Source organism: Alexandromys fortis, unplaced genomic scaffold, assembly GCF_014885135.2.
Source record: "Alexandromys fortis isolate MF-2015 unplaced genomic scaffold, M_Fortis_MF-2015_v1.1 scaffold_5, whole genome shotgun sequence".
Classification (NCBI taxonomy): Eukaryota; Metazoa; Chordata; class Mammalia; order Rodentia; family Cricetidae; genus Alexandromys; species Alexandromys fortis.
The window spans coordinates 6,669,231-6,686,882 of NW_026067924.1; the positions used below are offsets into that span (position 1 = coordinate 6,669,231).

General features: G+C 44.2%; 1 protein-coding gene and 1 pseudogene across 2 annotated transcripts in view; both read right to left on the reverse strand.

Moving 5' to 3' along the window:
- The window catches only part of Cdyl (chromodomain Y like), a 131,190-nt gene that overhangs the window by 101,085 nt on the left and 12,453 nt on the right, over positions 1-17,652 (reverse strand). The window lies entirely within an intron of this gene.
- On the reverse strand, positions 8,502-10,225 carry LOC126501602 (pre-mRNA-splicing factor CWC22 homolog; annotated as a pseudogene).

Here is a 17,652-nt window from a genome sequence, read left to right on the forward strand (position 1 = left end):
AAAAAAAAAAAAACCTTGCAAATAGCCGGGCGGTGGTGGCACATGCCTTTAATCCCAGCACTTGGGAGGCAGAGAAAAACACATCTCTGAGTTAGTGGTCAGCCTGGTCTACAGAGTGAGTTCCAGGACAGCCAGGGCTGCATAGAGAAACCCTGTCTTAACAAACAACAACAACAACAACAACAAAAAACCATACAAAAACAACAAAAACTAACTTGCAACTAAATAGTCATTTTTTTTCTCCCAACCAACTTCCTTCCCCCAGGTTCTTCACACGGTCCCTCCTGATGGTACATGGCCTTCCGTCTCTGTATCCTTCCACCGTGTACCTTAAAACTACATTCAAATACGATCTTCCAATCTCAGTACGCACAGGCACACAAGATAAATTAAAATGTAATAACATCCAGATATTTAAAATGATTAACATTAGTGTAATTTGTTTTTTAAAGTTTCTAAAAATAAAGCAGATTTATATTTAGTAGGAAGAAACTAACTATTGGCTAGCACATCTTAAGTGTGCTTAAGATCATAGCAGTTCAAATATAGCATTATTATTCGGACCTAATGTCTAGTTCTTTGGGGGAGTGATTTGAATTTCGACTCAAACCTCTATGTAACAAAAATCATTGTTAATTCTAAACTTTCCTGTATTTGAAACAAATGTAACCTTGAACACACAGACACAAAAATGGGACAGATACCGGTGCTAAAGGGAGCCAACCGGTTCCACACAATTAACCCATTTTGTGTCTTCATTTTAAGAGATGAGTTTACACAAGTTTAACAACTCCTCCGGCAGCGTACCAGTGAAAGATTTTCTCAGAGACCTTCAGGTGTCTGTCACCAGTCCTGAAGTAAAGAATATGGAGCGGGCGCATTAGAATCAGCAGTTTGCATACTGCTCAGGTATGAGAAGCTGTGCAATTCTAGAAAACCAGGGAAGGCTACAGTTTATTGTTTAGAGCAGTTCGGACAAGGACGGACAGGACAGACCCTGGTGTCACAAGGAGGTGGAAAAGTGGGGACAAGAGGGCTCTGGGGTGCTTTTAGACAGAGCTGAAGCCTTCAGCTCTGAAAGAGGAACGAACACCTACCTCACTCACCAGGGATGAGGGGCTAGTTCCTGTGTTTGGTCCTGTGTGGTAATTCCACTCTCTTGCTCTCTCCTGGTCCTAGCATCCTTGGCTGTATGGAGCTGGAGGGTGGGGATTCTGCACAGGAGCTGCTGAGTGCCTTTCTTCTGTGCCCTCCCTCCAGTCTATGCAGTGTGGACAGACCCTGGACTCTTGAAGTCTAGGAACACAGGTGTCGCCCCTTTTCTCTCCCTACCATCTACACTGGCCAAACCCATAAACAACTTAAGAGCCCAAGTCTAGCACAATGAGTGGCCTCGCACGGGAGCCCTAAGGGGCAGGTAGCTTAAGGATGGACGCAGAGCAAAAAGGAGGCAGCAGGAAGCAGAGCGAGTGCAGTGCGTCTTGAGAAAGGTTAAGTCATGGCGTGCGGTGAGGGGGAGCAACTTTAAAGAATGAAAAATGGCATTTTCATCTCCTCCAATGTGATAAACAAGACAGCCTTTTTAGAACAATAAATGCACCTATAGTTGACTAATATAACTCTTAAAGCCGGGTGTGGTGGTGCACACATTTAATTCCAGCACGGAGAAGCAGAGCAGGCGAATCTCTGTGAGTCTGAGGCCAGTGTGGCTTATATAGCAAGTTCTAAGACCACTAGGGTTACATAGTGAGACCCTTCTCAGACAGACAAGCAAGAAAACCTTTTGAATACTGCCAAACAGCCATCATTCAAGCTGGCAAGAAGGGGTATTTTCAGAAAGATAAAGATGAAACACTTTTTAAAAAAAAAAAAAATCAAGGCAATTAGTCCCCCCAAAACTGCCGGTGCCTGTGATGTAGACTAGGACAGAGGACCGTGAGCCTGGCAAGGTGGGAGGCCAGATCAAAGTCTCCTCGGGCAGGCAGGGTCCCAGGTCAAAGGGCAAATGGGGAATGACAGGAAGCACAGGCCTCCCAGTCCTGGTGATATGGCAGATCTCGCCCTCATTCCAGCCTTCAAAGTAGGGTCCAACCTGCTGACCTCCAGGAGGCAGAAATGTGAGGGACAGGTGAGAGCAAAGGCACCTTTCATCTCCCTGCCTCCCTAATAAAAGTCAAAATCTTCAGACAACAACCCGTGAACCCACAAGCTACAGCGCTCCAGGGGCAGGAAAAATGAGCGAAGCAAAGGCACAAACGCAGCGGGTCTGGACAGGCAGAGAGGGTCACAGCTATCTGACAGACGGGACAGAAGTACCCAGGCATGATGGATGGGTAACTGCATAGCAAACGGAGACAGCATCGGACAGCAGTCTAGACCTCGGGGTTTCTGGGCACTAACCACTTGCAGGTAAGCTTATACCTGCTTGTACAACGCAGGCAGACAAGCTACAGCAGTCTGTGGCTTATGGGCTCTTGGAGAACTGGCCATTGTGGAACACTGCTGGGGACAGCAAGCAGCCAGAGCAGAGGCAAGGAAATGACAGAAACCACCCAAAGGAAGTGGGGAAGGAGGAGAACGAAAGACAGAAGCTGGGTTCAACAATACCGGGGCACCTTTTCAAGTAGCTGCTGAGGACAGAAGAGGGCGCTCTAGAGCTGTGGCTTCAGAAACCCTCACTGACCCCTCTCCTGGAGAAATGCAAGAAGAAATGCAAATTGTTCAGAAAGGAACCGGCAGTTGAGTCTCATACAAAATCATCGTGTTCTAAGCATGAAGAGAATAATGACCAAAGAAGCAATGACAGCTCTACAGGAAGCCATGCTCATGAAACAAACTACCCTGTTATTTCCAGAAAAAAAGAAAAACAACAACTTAACAATCTACTTTTTCAAACAGCAGAATACTGAAGAGGCTAATCCAACATCCACAGGCGTCATGTGTGAAAACCAAACTAAAAAAAAAAAAAAAAAGACTCTTACAAAAGCCCAAGAAAGAGTTAAAACTACAGAAAACCAAGAATAAGTAAGAACAGTGGGTGAGTTTACAGCTGCGGCTGTAACCCGGGCAGTAAGAGCCAGTCTTTCCTGCCAATACAGAGCTTCTCAGCCTTCCCAGTGACCCTTCAATGCATCTCCTCGTGTTGTGGTGGACTTTAACCATAAAATCATTTTGCTGATACTTTATAACTGTAATTTTGCTACTGTTATGAATCATAATGTACCTATCTGTGCTCTCTAACGGCCTTAGGCGACCCCTGTAAAGGGTTCATACACCCAAAAGGGGTCGTGACCTGCAGGTTGAGAACTGCTGAGGTAATGGTTTCAGCACGCGAGCTGGAGGTAAGCTAGAAATGCAGAGCATTCTGACGTCACCGGGTTGTAGGCACAAGGACTGAACATGACGTGCCACAGCTTAGCCTCAAGTGCACCGGGTAGACCACAAGCAGCAGGTCAAGAAGGAAATCAGGACCGGAAGGAAATCCAAGGGCAGCACAGAGCCAAATCTATGAACCCACTTTCCCAAGTATGCCCAGCTAGCGCAGCAGAAAGTACAAATGCCAGGTGCAGAGCCCACAGCTGGCAAGGCAGAAAAGTCCCAAGAAGGAAACCAGAGGATTAAGAGGATCTCAGATCCCCAGCACACGTCCAGCACTCCAGGAGCACAAGCCCCGGGGAGTGGACCCCAGACCACAACAGCAGAGGATAATCAGCTTCAAAGCATTGGGAGAACAGTCCTTGGAGTCCAGGTAACTCTACTGTCTGCTGCAATAGGAACCCAGCAATCCTCCTAAGAGCATAAAGAAACCGAGTCCCTATGGCACACGTCCCCATTTCAGCAGAAGAGAAAGAAAAATATCACGGTGTACACAACACTAGCAAAACTGCAAAACCTGATCCCAAGGGATTTCTAAGTAATAAGGATTTCAAATACTTTTAAAAACATGTTCAAGAGATGAATGGAAAACATGCTACCAATGAGCAAGCAGATAAGGCTGGCCTGGAGAAGACGGGCCCGCGTCTCCTCCCAGGGGCTGCTGCGAAAGGCGCACATGGCCACAGCTCACTCCCAGGTTCTTGCACCTGACTTTATATGAGTTCAGTGACTACAAACAGGTGGTTCTCACACCTACTCACTGAGCCTTCTCAGCCCCGAACAAAACATTTATCAAAACTACACCTTCTTAGCAAGCGAGGGGTGCCTCCTTTCTCCCATCAATTGAAATATAGTAAAACAAACCAACAAGCAAGTAAACAAAATAAGTATACAACAACAACGATAACAAAAAGCAAAAAGATAGGTTCGAAAATCTGAAAACCTCCACCACCACAGCTCATGGAACTCAAACATCCCCCGATAGAAATTAACTGAGCCACTCAAAATCAGGGAAGCACACCTTGGATAAAGCCAGAGAAAACGGACGGTGTGGGCAGAAAACCAATGGCAACGTAAGAACATGGGATAGCCTCGCCCTAGAAACAACTGGCATATTCATACGTGAGCACCGCAGGCAACTGATTAAAGGCAAGACAAAACGGCCAGCCTCTCAGCAAAGAATTCTAGCACCTAGCAAAACCATCACTTCAAAAAGAAGATCTCTGCTATAAAAAAAATACTAGGTCCCACAGACTAAACAGAAACCACAGAAGATGGCAACTTGGATACGAAGGAAGAAAGAGTCGGAAACAGTATTCATGTGGACCTACTAATAAGCAGTTTCTATCTTGGTTTCTATAAAAGATGAGTTCAAAGAAAATTCTATTATAATGCACTGATAAAGTACAGAAAGCACAGAGGTTCTAACTCATGACCATGAGAGGTCAGAAGAGCAGGAAACACACCACAGCAAAACGGTTCCCTCCAGGGTGAATATCCATACTAAGCAGATTAAGATAGAGCTACAATACATACCGTAATCCTTAAATCAACTACCCTCTTCCTCGATAAACCAATGTACAGCTAGAAAGCAAAAGAAATGGTGGGATAATTAAAAATTAATACAAAAAGCAAACAAAACCTCTTCCTAATAAAGCAAAATATGAGAGATCTAGATATAATCAGATTAATAATGATTTTAAATGTAAATGATAGGATGGGAAATGTGGCTTGGTGAACAGAAAACTTACCAGGCATGCAAGAGGCCTTGGTTTAATCAAAAGCAAAATGGGGTGGGGTTGGGGGGGGTGGGCAAAGAGCAAAACAATGTTTTAAATGTAAATGAGAGGTCGGAAAGACTGTTCAGCCTAAAAACACACACCGCAATTCCCAGCACCCACACTGGAGAGCTTACCTAAGTAACTCCAGCTCCTAGGGGATGTGACACCGCTGGCCTCTGCCAGCACTTGCACTCACATGCACCTTACCCCTCCCCATACATACACATAACTCTAAAAACAAAAATAAATGTAAATGGTACAAAGTCTAATCAAAAGGAAAAACTAGATTAAAACTTTTTTAAAGGTCAAAACACACAAAAATTCACATATAATATATTTTAAAGAGGTGCTTTAAATGCAAATATGAAACAAACTAAAAATACTACAATGGCCAAAGAAACACTAAGGCTAGAAGAACAGGTTTCACAAAATGAGGTCAACTTCTAAGGGTTTATTAGAGAGGGGATCCACGGTGATTTTAAAGTCAGTCTAGGACAATATATCAATGTTAAAAATGCATATTCATCAACCAGCTTCATATTACATGAAACAAAAAGGCAGAAGCTAACGTTGAAGATTCTAACACTGTACGATACTAAAAATGGACAAAAAATAGAGCAGACAAGGGAGATCTAAATGACAGCATCAACCTCAAGTCACCAGATCTAGGAGTCACTCAACCAAGAATGAAAGAATCTACAATCTTTCTAAATATACACAGAAAACTCACGAAGGAAGACCATATATGAGTGGAAGAAACTCTAAAACTAACCCAAGTCTGAGGAAAGACAGCACAAGCCAAGTGTGAGGTTTGCTACAGCCCTGGCTACTTGGAAAGCTGAAGTAAACAGAACGGCGTAAGTTCAGTAGTCCAAGACTAGCCAGGAAATATATCAACTGTCTAAATAGATTAAACAAAATTTAGCTTAAAAACACAACTCTGATCAAAGTAGAGTCTACATAGCCTTATGTATTTTAAAATCAATCTACAATCTAAAAACTAATCACAAAGAAATTCTCAGGTTTCACTAATGAGTTCCAATAAACATGCAGGAGAACCAAAGATAAATTTTAACACACGAATTTCAGATAAGAAACAGGGAGAGAAGGCCACCTTTCATGAGGTCACTGTTCACTCTGCTATGAACCAAGGGAAAGACATCACGAACCTAAGTAACTCCTCCAAGGCATCAACGTGTACCAAAAGGACCAAACATAGGGTCACCTAGATTCGGATCAAAGGGTCATATCTACTCAGACACCGCAATAAAAGGACACAACTCTTGAGCGCAGAAAGAAAACTTGCTAGAAACTCAAATGAGAAACTCAAGTAGGGAGGGGCAGTAGCTGTAAGACTAACAAAAACAGTCACCAGTATTGCTCATAGTAAAGTTATCAGTTGACAAGCAATAGCAATGATTCACTACCCATAATCCTCTTGTCCTCTATAAGATCCTAAGTATAAACTCACATGTTCATACAAATCTTATAGCTTGAATGTTCGAAATAGCACTAATTACAATAAACAACTCAAAATATACAAAACTGAAGAACTGATAAACAGCTATCTACCAAAAAAAGTAATAAAGGAGGCAGCACTGATGCGTTTCACAGCATGACCAGACCCTGACAAGATCATACTAAGTAAAAGAAGCTGGAGATCAAGTGCTAGGTATTGTATGGCTCTATTGTATGAAATACCCAGGACAGACAAACCCATGAAGATAAAAACATGGACTAATGGTTGCCAGTATTGGGGGAAGGATGAGATATGGGGTTCACTCAGAGTAGTGACAATGTCCTGGAATTAGACAGGAGTGTGGCTTTAGTACTTTGAAGTGTAACAAATTAGTCAACTGTACACTACTTCTTAGCCTCTTTCACCTTTATGGTCATCTCCCCTGAACGCTATACAGCGAGTGTGGCCAGAACACCCCAAGTACCCCAGTCCCCTCTCCATTTGATCTTCCTGTTGTGTGGCTGACCTTGTTCAAAGCTTTGACCAAGTCCGTACTTGAGAACTCCAAGTCACCACCTGTCTTAATCTGTAACCCATGGGGCTCACTATTGCTCAATACAACCCTCTGGACACAGGTTCCTCAAACTTGACACCCCAAACCCAGTTCCTCATATTCCCTGTTCTCACAGCCTTCCCTAGGAGTAAGACCAGATTGATCCCTAAGCAGTGGCCCTACCTCAGTAAGTGACAAATACACCCTACTCACAAAAACACGACTTCTTTCCATTCCTCCGACCCCCTCACAAGGCTAAACCAAGCTCAGTTCCACGTCCTGCATGACAGGCAGTTAGTGCTCACAACCCACTGGCGTTTGCTACATCCTCCCTAGGTACCTTATCCGTGTTGCTGTGCCTACTTCCTGATCTACCTCTGTGGCTCTTCTTGGGCTCCTCATAAAATGTAGTGTCAGTGCGTCATTCTCCCATGGCTTCCCATGCTGCACCACTAAAACTCAAGGTCCTCGGCACAGCTATCTATAGGGTCCTAAGTGTGACACCTGTTAGACTCTAACCCATCTGTAGTCCTCTGCCCATCTCAAGACACACTGGCCCATGCTGGCCTTGAACTCACAGATCACCGTGCCTGCCTCCCACATGTTGGGATTAAAGGTAGTAAAGGATTTCTTAAACAAAATTAAGGAAAGAAACTGGTGGCCCACATCCTTAATCCTAGGACCCAAAAGGCGGAGGCAGGCCGATAGCCAGGGCTGCTTTTATGATGTAACCTCCACAGATCAGTTATACAGGGAATGTGGAATAATAGCCACATAATAATGCAGAATGGTGTGCAGTGGCTAGTGCTCATTACTAAATAGACAAGAGTTCTCATCCATCCTTTCTTCAACAGGTATACATAGAGCCTTCACCGCAAACCACAACTAATGGGATGAGATTCGACTCCGCATGTCGGCTGAGTGTCAGCTGGCTTACACGGTGACTGAAGACAGACAAATCATATTTCAGAGAGGTGCTGGATAACAAAACACCTTCTCCTCTCCCACACCTACCTTCAGACACCTACCTTTTTTCCTAGATCCATATTATTTATTTATTTTTATTACTAATTTTACATACCAATCCCAGTTCCCACTTCCTCCCCATTTCCTGTTTCCCCCACCTTCCCCCACCTCCACCAATCCACTCCTCTGAGAGGGTAAGGCTTCCATGGGGAGTCAACAAAGTCTGGCACACCACTTTGAGACAGAACCAAGGAAGGATCTCCCCACTATATCTAGGCTGAGGAAGGTATCCCTCCAGAAAGAATGGGCTCCAAGTCAGTTCAAGCACTTGTGATAAATCCTGGTCCCACTGCCAGTGGCCCACGCCACACTGTCACCTGCATTCAGACAGCCTAGTTTGGTCCCATGCGGGTTCCCCAGCTGTCAGTTCGGGGTCAGTGAGTTACCACTAGATCAAGTCAGCTGTTTCTGTGGGTTTTCTCATGGTCTTGACCCCGTTGCTTGTAATATTGCTCCTCCCTCTCGCCAACCGAACTCCAGAAGCTCTGCCCGGTACTTGGCTGTGGATCTCTGCTTCGGCTTCCATCGGTTGTTGGATGAAGGTTCTGAGGCAGAGCTCTGACTGCTGGAGGATAAGGAGTCTGAAGAGTCTGAACTACTCTTGCTGCTGTCAGAATCTGAGTCAGAGGAATCAGACTCTGTCTGAGGAGGAGGCAAAAGACGACGAAGTCGGGAGGGGAGGCTCTTTTGCTCAGCTTCTGGTTTCTGGGGTGTACTTTCAGGTGCTCTTGCAGTTCGTTCATCCATGAACCTCTGAGACCAATGGAAGTGAAAACGTTGATGGCAAACCAGGTATTCCGTGGGTTATCTCGAGGTAATACTCCTTAAAGAATGACTGTAGAGTTTCATCCTTTAACCTCGCATTCAGCTGAGGAAGACCCATGTATTCACCCAGTTCCTGGAAAAATACCGTGACAAAAATTCTACTAGATGATGTAAGTGGTTTCTTCACTAACCTTGATACATTCAGAACACTACATGGAAGTGAATCCGTGTAGAAAATGTGAGCAAACACCTCAGCAACATTCCTCAGCAGTGTGTTTCTAAGCGATGGATGTTATCATAGCGTTCTTTGAATAGATTCTCAATGATTGCATGTATTCTTTTCTCAGCGTGCAAAAGGGCCAAGCTAACAAGGCAAAAATTTTTCAGAGACCCTTTGTTGGGCACAGCAACCAAGTACCATGGTGTAGAGTTTCTTCTGTTTAGCTCTCAGCAAACTCCATCTTCAGCAACTTGTGTGCACATTCTTCAAAATCTAAACTCGACTGGATAGCGAGATATCATGTATGGTGAAATGAGACCAGGTTGATTTCTGTTTTGTCATGGATACTTTGGTGTACTCCGTCCTCTTCTTCCTCCTCCTCCTTATCTTCACTCCTTCCAGCTTCGTAGTCTGTGATTGAATCACTGTCTCCATCAACAGTTTCTTCCTCCTCTTCTCCTTCATCCTCCTCCTCATCTTCACCACGTCCAGCTTCTTGATCTGTGATTGAATCATTGTATCCTTCAATTTTTTCCTTTTTAATAGCTTTAAACTTCTCTTCATTCTCCATAAAATTAGGATCCATCTTGAAAACATTAAGAACATCTTCTAGATCATAGTCATTCTCCAAGGGGAGCATACAGGTAGCCTGATCGTCCTCTTCCACTAAATCAAGTCTTTCCCAAATAACAGGGTGATCTTTGAATCTGTCCTTCCGTATAGCAAACACCACTGTAATAGTGTCCTAAGCTCTTTGGTTGATCTCAGACCTGTGTAGAATGTTCCGCAGGCATTCAAAGATAGCGCTGACTCCTTCTGGTGACGGCTAGATTAATCTGAGGCCACATATCTCGATGATGCCAATAGCTACCTCAACATTGTCATCTGTTGGTCTCTCTAGCAGCAAAGAGAGCATCTTAATCACAGAACCTCACGTGCCACATCTTGGTTAGTAAGAAGTACCACAAATATTGGAGCAGTCAGGTAAAGTTTATCATTCCTTTGATATCCTCTTCAGAAATTAAGAAATACTCTCTAGAGGATTAATTCTCCAATCTGTGGGAATCCTGAGTCGATTACCGCCACGTGTGAACGTGAGTGAAGACTGGAGAAGCACTCTGCACCTGCAGGACAGACCTGGACAGCAGCACTCTCCCTTTGACTAGGTTTTCTTGAAGGAGATCTTGGATAATAATACTTATATTGGAGATGTTGACCTTTGTAATGAGACCACTGATTGATTTCTTCAGGGGCTTCCAGCTCATTCTCTGGTAGGCTAGGCTGTTTTTATTTGTAATCTGTTACTGCATAATCCTGCATTTTAGGGGAGGAACATATGTCCCATCCCATCTCCCCTGTCTCCCCCCAGCCCCGCCAACTTCGAGTGAGCAGTAGATCCTGCTCATCCTTTGTCTTCTAACTCTGGGCTACGGCTCGTTCTGGGTGCCTTTTTCCAGGGGATGGTCATTTCTGGGACTTTCTAATCCACATCTTTCTCTGCATTTTTTCCTCAGTCCCTACTTCGTGATTCCATGCTGACAGCGTAAGAATACCCTCTTCTGTCAGACTGGCTGTAACCAGAGTCCTCTCTGTCTTCTGGGAAGGAATTCCAGTGATGTGAACAGTGGCTCTCCCTTCTGTCACCATCAGGAGTGTCTCATGTGCGCCACTTTTCATTTTCTGGTGTCAGGTGACCCAATAAAGTAGATTCCTCAAGCTGCTTCAAGAAACAGGTACTCAATGGTCTGAGTTCCTCAGCAGCTTTCTTTTTCTGTCTCCATGCACCACCTCCACTAAATAAACGGTCCCGTCCCTACAAATCCTCAGACGGAATGCTGTCTCTATGAAACCTCAGACTGAATGCCCTCCATAGTGCCCAATCTTCCCTCCATAAATGAGAAATGGGCTCTGGAATAAACAAAAGCAATAAATTAAATGTGTCACGAGTGAGGTTGATGACTGTGCAAATCCAAAGGAGTTTTCCTACAACACTGACGAGGGACGTCGTTACCAGACCTCAGATGTGTTCCTCTGCATCTCCATGACTGCCTAAGCTCCCTGAATGCCACACACTAAAGATATGACCTACAGAACCATTTTACAATGAACAATACCCCTAGTCTTCTTTTATTTTTTCTCGAAAAAAAAAAAGAAAAGACTAATTTTTATGGGCTATAAAGATAGTTCAGTGGTTAAAAGCATTTACTGCTCTTGCAGAGAACCGCTTAAAAGTCTTACAAACACCTGCCTGTATCCCTGATCTGGCTTCCTATACTCATATGCACACACAGGCAAAAAGGCACACACACCAAAAAGCACAACAACGAAAAAAAAAACTCTTAAATAAATTAAAATATTTATGTATATGTGTGTGCATACTCTCATGTGTTCATGTGCCCATGAAGGCCAGAAGAGGGCACTGGACCCCTGGAAGCTGGAGCTGAAGACAGTTGTAAGGCACCCACATGGGAGCTGGGAACTGAACTTGATTCTCTAAAGAATAGCAAGTGCTCTAACCGGCTCAGCCACTGCTCTAGCCTCATAAATGAATCTGTAATGCTGGTACTGAACAAGCCTTCTGTAAGTTTCCAAACACTTCTTGCTCCAGTTCTTTTAAAAACATCTCATAAAGGTCTGAACTAAAGTTTAACGAAACAAAAGCAAACAACACCCCAACACACACACCCCACCACATGGCCGCGAGAAATGGTTCAGTGGTTGAAGCATCACACAACAGCAAGCACGAGGACCAGAGCTGAGATATCCAGAACCCATGAAGGTCATAAAGGTGGATGCTGTGATTCACCAGGAATCCCAACCCTCAGAAGCCAGAGACAAGGACAGGGACTCTGCAGAGTGAGTTGGCCAGCTAGTCTAGGGCGTTACCAAGCTCGGGTTCAACAAGAGACCATGCCTCAGTGAGTAATGTGGAGCACGGGGAAGACTGTCCTCTGCCGCAAGACTCACCCACCCCAAGCACTGTGCAAAGCCCACATTTACATAGAAAAACATTAAATGTCATCACACATGTCAAACCATGGCTTACTTACATTCATTATCTTTGTAGACACTTAAATTTTATTTAAAAGAAACATGGTGATTCCTCTCAGACAAAATTTTCAATCAACTTGCCTGAACAAATCCAATCTCTGATTTTTTTGTATTCAATGATGCTTTAGGCATCTTTCTAGACATCTTAAATTTAAGTCAGTCAAAAACTGTTCTCTGGGATGATTCATTGAGTTCATTTTCCTTGCAGATTGCCTTCATCTTATATAAAGTTTATTAATTTTCTACCCCATCATTAGTCACTCCTTTTTGTCCACACAAAGATTTCCATGACTGGCTGTCTCTGAAATAACTGGGAATTAGTCAAGCTTTATTTAGTTCCACAGCAGTGTTAAAAAATGTCTTACTTTAGTCAGGTCTCTTGTGCATTTTACTTAGAAACGCCCAGAGACGGTCACAATGAAAGAAAAGGAAGATAGAGATAGTGACTCGGATTCTCAGGCCCAAAAGGTAAAGAAGTTGCTGCCAAGCCTGACAACCTGAGTTCAATTCCCAGGACCCACCTGGTAGTTAATTAAGAACCAACGCTTACATTCTGATCCCCATTAAGTACAACACGGCATGAGTGTTTTTGTGTACACAGTCTTCTCTCCTCTCTCCTCTCTCTCTCCTCTCTCTCTCTCTCTCTCTCTCTCTGATGAAGTGATGATTCAAAAGTAAAGATTACTTGCTATTCTTCTACCTTCATACTTGGTAGCTTACAACCACTTATAACTCTAGCTTCAGGGAATCCAATGCCCTCTTCTGGCCTCCCCAAGGCACCTCTGTAGACAGACAGACAGACATGCATGCACAAAAAGTAGAATAAATCTTTTTTCCTAAATGACTTTACTTTCTAATAAAGGAACTACCATCTATCAACTGACACTATGAACAGTTTGAAAAATCCGTGAGTCTCTCTAATGCTTATTCCAAGAAAACAACTTGTTTTATGCCATTGAAGTATGAGTACGCATCTTAGAGGACAATGGCATCTCTGATACAACAAAATAACCTCAACCACAGAAGGAACACGCCCCTCCTGGACTCAACATAGCTACCTTAGCCCTCAGCAGACACCGATATAAATATGAAGCTATGGTTTTAAGTTACAAGATCTTTAAGTTATTAGTTGTCACATTAAACGATTTCATTATGATCGCCAAAAGGTGGTGGCATGTGCCTTTAATCTCACACTTAGAGACAAGGTAGAACTCAGTGAGTTTGAGGTCAGCCTGGTCTACAGAATGAGTCCAGGCCTACACAAAGAAATGTTGTCTCATAACCCCCCCCAAAAAACCTTTCATTATGGCCGAGGCAGGCAGGTTTCTGAGTTCCAGTCCAGCCAGGGCTACATAATGAGACTCAAGGAATTCATTAGAGGCTGTGACCCTGTAGTGTGAAGAGCTAAGAGATCAAATAATTGAAAGCAATAGACAGGATCAGCCTGAACAACAAGGTAAGACACGGTCTCTTTAAAGAAGATATTTCATTATTCATTTCAAAACCTCAGCTGGGCAAACCATTCAAGCATCACCTTTAATAAACATAGGATGCTTAAAGAGTAAACAGTTTCTTGTCATTAATAACCAAATCAGATAGCTAGAGAGAAAACTCAATCTTCCCATGTATTTGCTACTCTTTGCAAACACTATGGATGTCCAGACAGTAAGAGCCTGAAATGAGACTGGGGATGTAATTTGAGGAAGTAACACACCCTGGGGATGAACTCCCAATACCTCACAGGCCTGATATGATGGCACAAACCTCTCGGCAGTAATTGGGAGACAGAAGCGTGAGAAACAAAAGTTCAAGGTCATCACAGAAAACTTTCAAAGCAGACAAATCCCTAGCTGAAGAAGGCAAAGTAGGTACCAAGTCCTAACCCTAACCAAGAAGCTATCTGCACCTGATCGACGGGAAGGGGGTGGGGATATGTCAGCTTTCTTCAAAGAGTGACACTGGCGCCAGGGTCTGGAGATGCCAATCACCAGCTACCTTCTCTCTGAGAATGACGTCAGTGTGCTAGGGGTACTTCACAGAACTTTGGAAACGACTCTAGGTTCCACAGCTGATCCTTCAAGGACAGCAGATTCTTCGTACACACCGGTCCACTGGCCCTCTAAAGCTCATGAAGCATCCTCACCTCTTTTCTTTTGAAACAGATCTCCCTGTGTAGCCCAGGATAGCCAGATCCTGCCTCCAGCTCCAAGATGCTATGATTACAAGTGGGAACACATGGATAATATTTGTCTCCTGGATCTTCCCACCTTTCCAGAGGATGTTTAAAGGGCCCTACCCCAACAAAAAAAGCTTCTAAATCTAGACCAGTGATTCTCAGCCTTCCTAATCCTTGTGACCCTTTAATACAGTTTTTCAAGTTGCGGTAACCCCCAGCCATGAAATTATTTCCATTGCTACTTCATAACTGTAATTTTGCTACTATTATGAAACATAATGTAAATATCTGATACGCGGAACCCCCCCCCCCACGGGGTCATGACCCACAGGTTGAGAACCACTGACCTAGATGAAGTAGTATCACCGGGCTATCTCTGGAACAAAGTACGATGCAGAAGAAGCATCCCGAGACTGTGCTGATATGGAAGCTCCAGCTACAAGGCTGGAGAGACTTCAGTTCATCACACATCACTAAGAAGGCACCAGACTAGACTCAGAAGCCCTGAAAAGCAGAGCTGATAACTGGCAGTGCAGGGAAGGAAGCTGGCGTGCACAAGCAAAGGACATAACCTCCGTACGTCTGAGTGGAAAACGGCAGTCACAACGCCCGGGAAGGATGAGCATTTCCATCCTGCCTTCACTTGCAGCCCATTACCCAGAGCAACAGCTGAAGAACATGGTGGGGCAGTCCAATCTTTCCTACACTTTCATTAGGATGACCTGACCCACCTTCAGAACAATATCCTTGTCTGCCCTAATGTTTCCTTAAAAGCAGGTACTTCTCTCACAGGGAGAGCCCCGCCCCACTACTGAAGCAGCTCCCCAGTTCACCCACATCCCTTTACTGCTGTAGATCTAGCCACAGGAACCCCAAGATGAAGCTCCCAAGGTTTCGAGACTGAAAAGTTAGAATTTTAGAACCACCCCTTCCTACCTCTACCCTGGCACGGTGTTCTTTTCCTCCCCTAGGGCCATCTTTCTCACAATGGGAAGAGTACCTAGTAGGTCCCTACAGCTACCCAGCTCTGAAGGTTTCTGGTCTTAGTACTTGATTTCCTCCTACCAACATGAGCACACACATCTGGACAAGATGCTCCAGTAGGTAAAGGGGCTTGCGACACAAGCCTGGTGGGCCTAGGCTTGAGGTCCGAAACCCATGTCAAACTAGAAGTGAAGGAGAAGAAACTGCCATCAACTCTATTGCTGAAGAAGAGAACAGAATACTCTACACTGCCCTCTGACCTCTGTACCAACACCATGCACATGCAACAAAGCACATACACATCGTGCACACACGCAACTTAAAAGTAAAAATACAGTCCATGGTATTTTAAATTTTCTTCTGCATAACCACTACAAACTGAAGCTATTTAGGAAGGAACGTCTCCTGAGGAACTGATAGACATGTGTCCATCTATTTAATCAAGACACACTCAGGAGATATTTATGAGCAGCGCCTAGTGACAGGATAGTCATTCTGAAGGAGAGCTTATTCAGTCTGATAGGTGAGTGAGTGGACAGACTGTAGACTGTCTATGACCTCAGTTACCACAGCCAACTATGTTCTGAAATTATCACGCAGAAAATTCAAAAAACAATTCATAGATTTTTTTTTTTTAAACTGACATCACAACTGGGTATGGTGGTGTATGCCCACAATGCTAGCACTTGGGAGGTGCTGACAGGGTTTGGCAGTTCAACTGCACAGCAAGTGGGAGGTCAGTATGGGCTACATGCGACCCTGTCTCAAGACAACAAATAAAAAGTAAACCGGGCACGCTGTTAGCTGCATGACAAAACCCACACAAGCCTGTGTGTGTGAGCATCAGGCCCTGCGGAGCATATCCGGTCTGTATACACTACCTACTATAGCCACCTGATAGCCATCTGGGCTATAAAAGTACCGGCTATCTTGGTGCTCACAGTTAATCTCTTATTTTACCTAATGGCCCCAGAGGTTAAGAATTAGAACATGCCAAACAGGAGATATAAAGTACTTCAAGTGAGACAGGGCAACTACAAATAGAAACTCTGAGAAGGTGTATAAAAGCAAGCGAGTACAGTCAGGAAACTTGTTAAGAGAATAATCTCCCATAATGCCTAATTTATAAACTACGGTACCACAGGTATGTGTGTGTGTGTGTGTGTTAGTCAGCTTTCCATTCCTGCAACAAATGCCTGAGATAATCGCACACAGAAGGTTATTTCAGCTCACAGCTCGCTTGCTTCAGGCTGTGTCAGGGAGCGTGTGCTGGAAGCCAACTGCTCACCTCATGGTTAGGGAAGCAAGAGAACACAGGTTCTCACTATTCCTGTGAAGGACATGCCCCCAGTGACCTGAAGACTTCCCATTAGGCCCCACTTCTTAGAGGTTTTAACAACTCCCAACAGCACCAAGGACATTTAACACAGGAGTCACTGAAGAGCCAAAGAGCATGGATAGGAAAAACCACAGCAGAGAGAGGGATCAAAATTATCCACCATTTTAGGAATCAAACTGCAGATGCTACTGGTATATATTTCCTACTATTGGGATGGAGAGATGGCTCAGCGGTTAAGAGCATTGCCTTCTCTTCCAAAGGTCCTGAGTTCAATTCCCAGCAAAGGCAGGGTGGCTCACAACCATCTGTAATGAGATCTGATGCCAGCCATCCTCAGACTATGAAACCCAATATGGACAAATTCAACAGAACCATCATATACAGACTGCCTATGGATGCTTCAGCATTGCCAGGGCATAAACTTCAATTCAAATTTCATTCTATTACAATCTGAGGAAGAACACAACAAACCATATGCTAATGAGCATCTTCTGGGCATTCGCACAAGCTCAGCACAGGTGGGTGCACACACACCCACCTCTTCTCGAAGCTCAAAAGATCATCTGTATATCTTCATATCAGAGATGAGTATTACAGACAGTTGGAAGACTAAGGCAGTTTGAACTAGAGTTGCTTACACTCTACTCTAGGTGCCTGAAGTATAAGATAAGAAAAGCAGTCTCCTCGAGTGTACAGTTGAAAACTTATTAGCGAAATTAAATAGGCAGTCAGGCTCCTGTGCCCTGGTCCTGAGCTCTGCAAGGCAACAAGCACATGGCCAAAGCCAAGAGTCAGAGCAGAAAGCCTGGTGGGGAATAAAGACAAGTTCAAGACTGGACATGGGATCAAGAAAACTAGGGAGAACATGCCTGTCAATACCCAAGGCAGACAACTAAGATGAACACGGCAATGTTTGGGGCTGC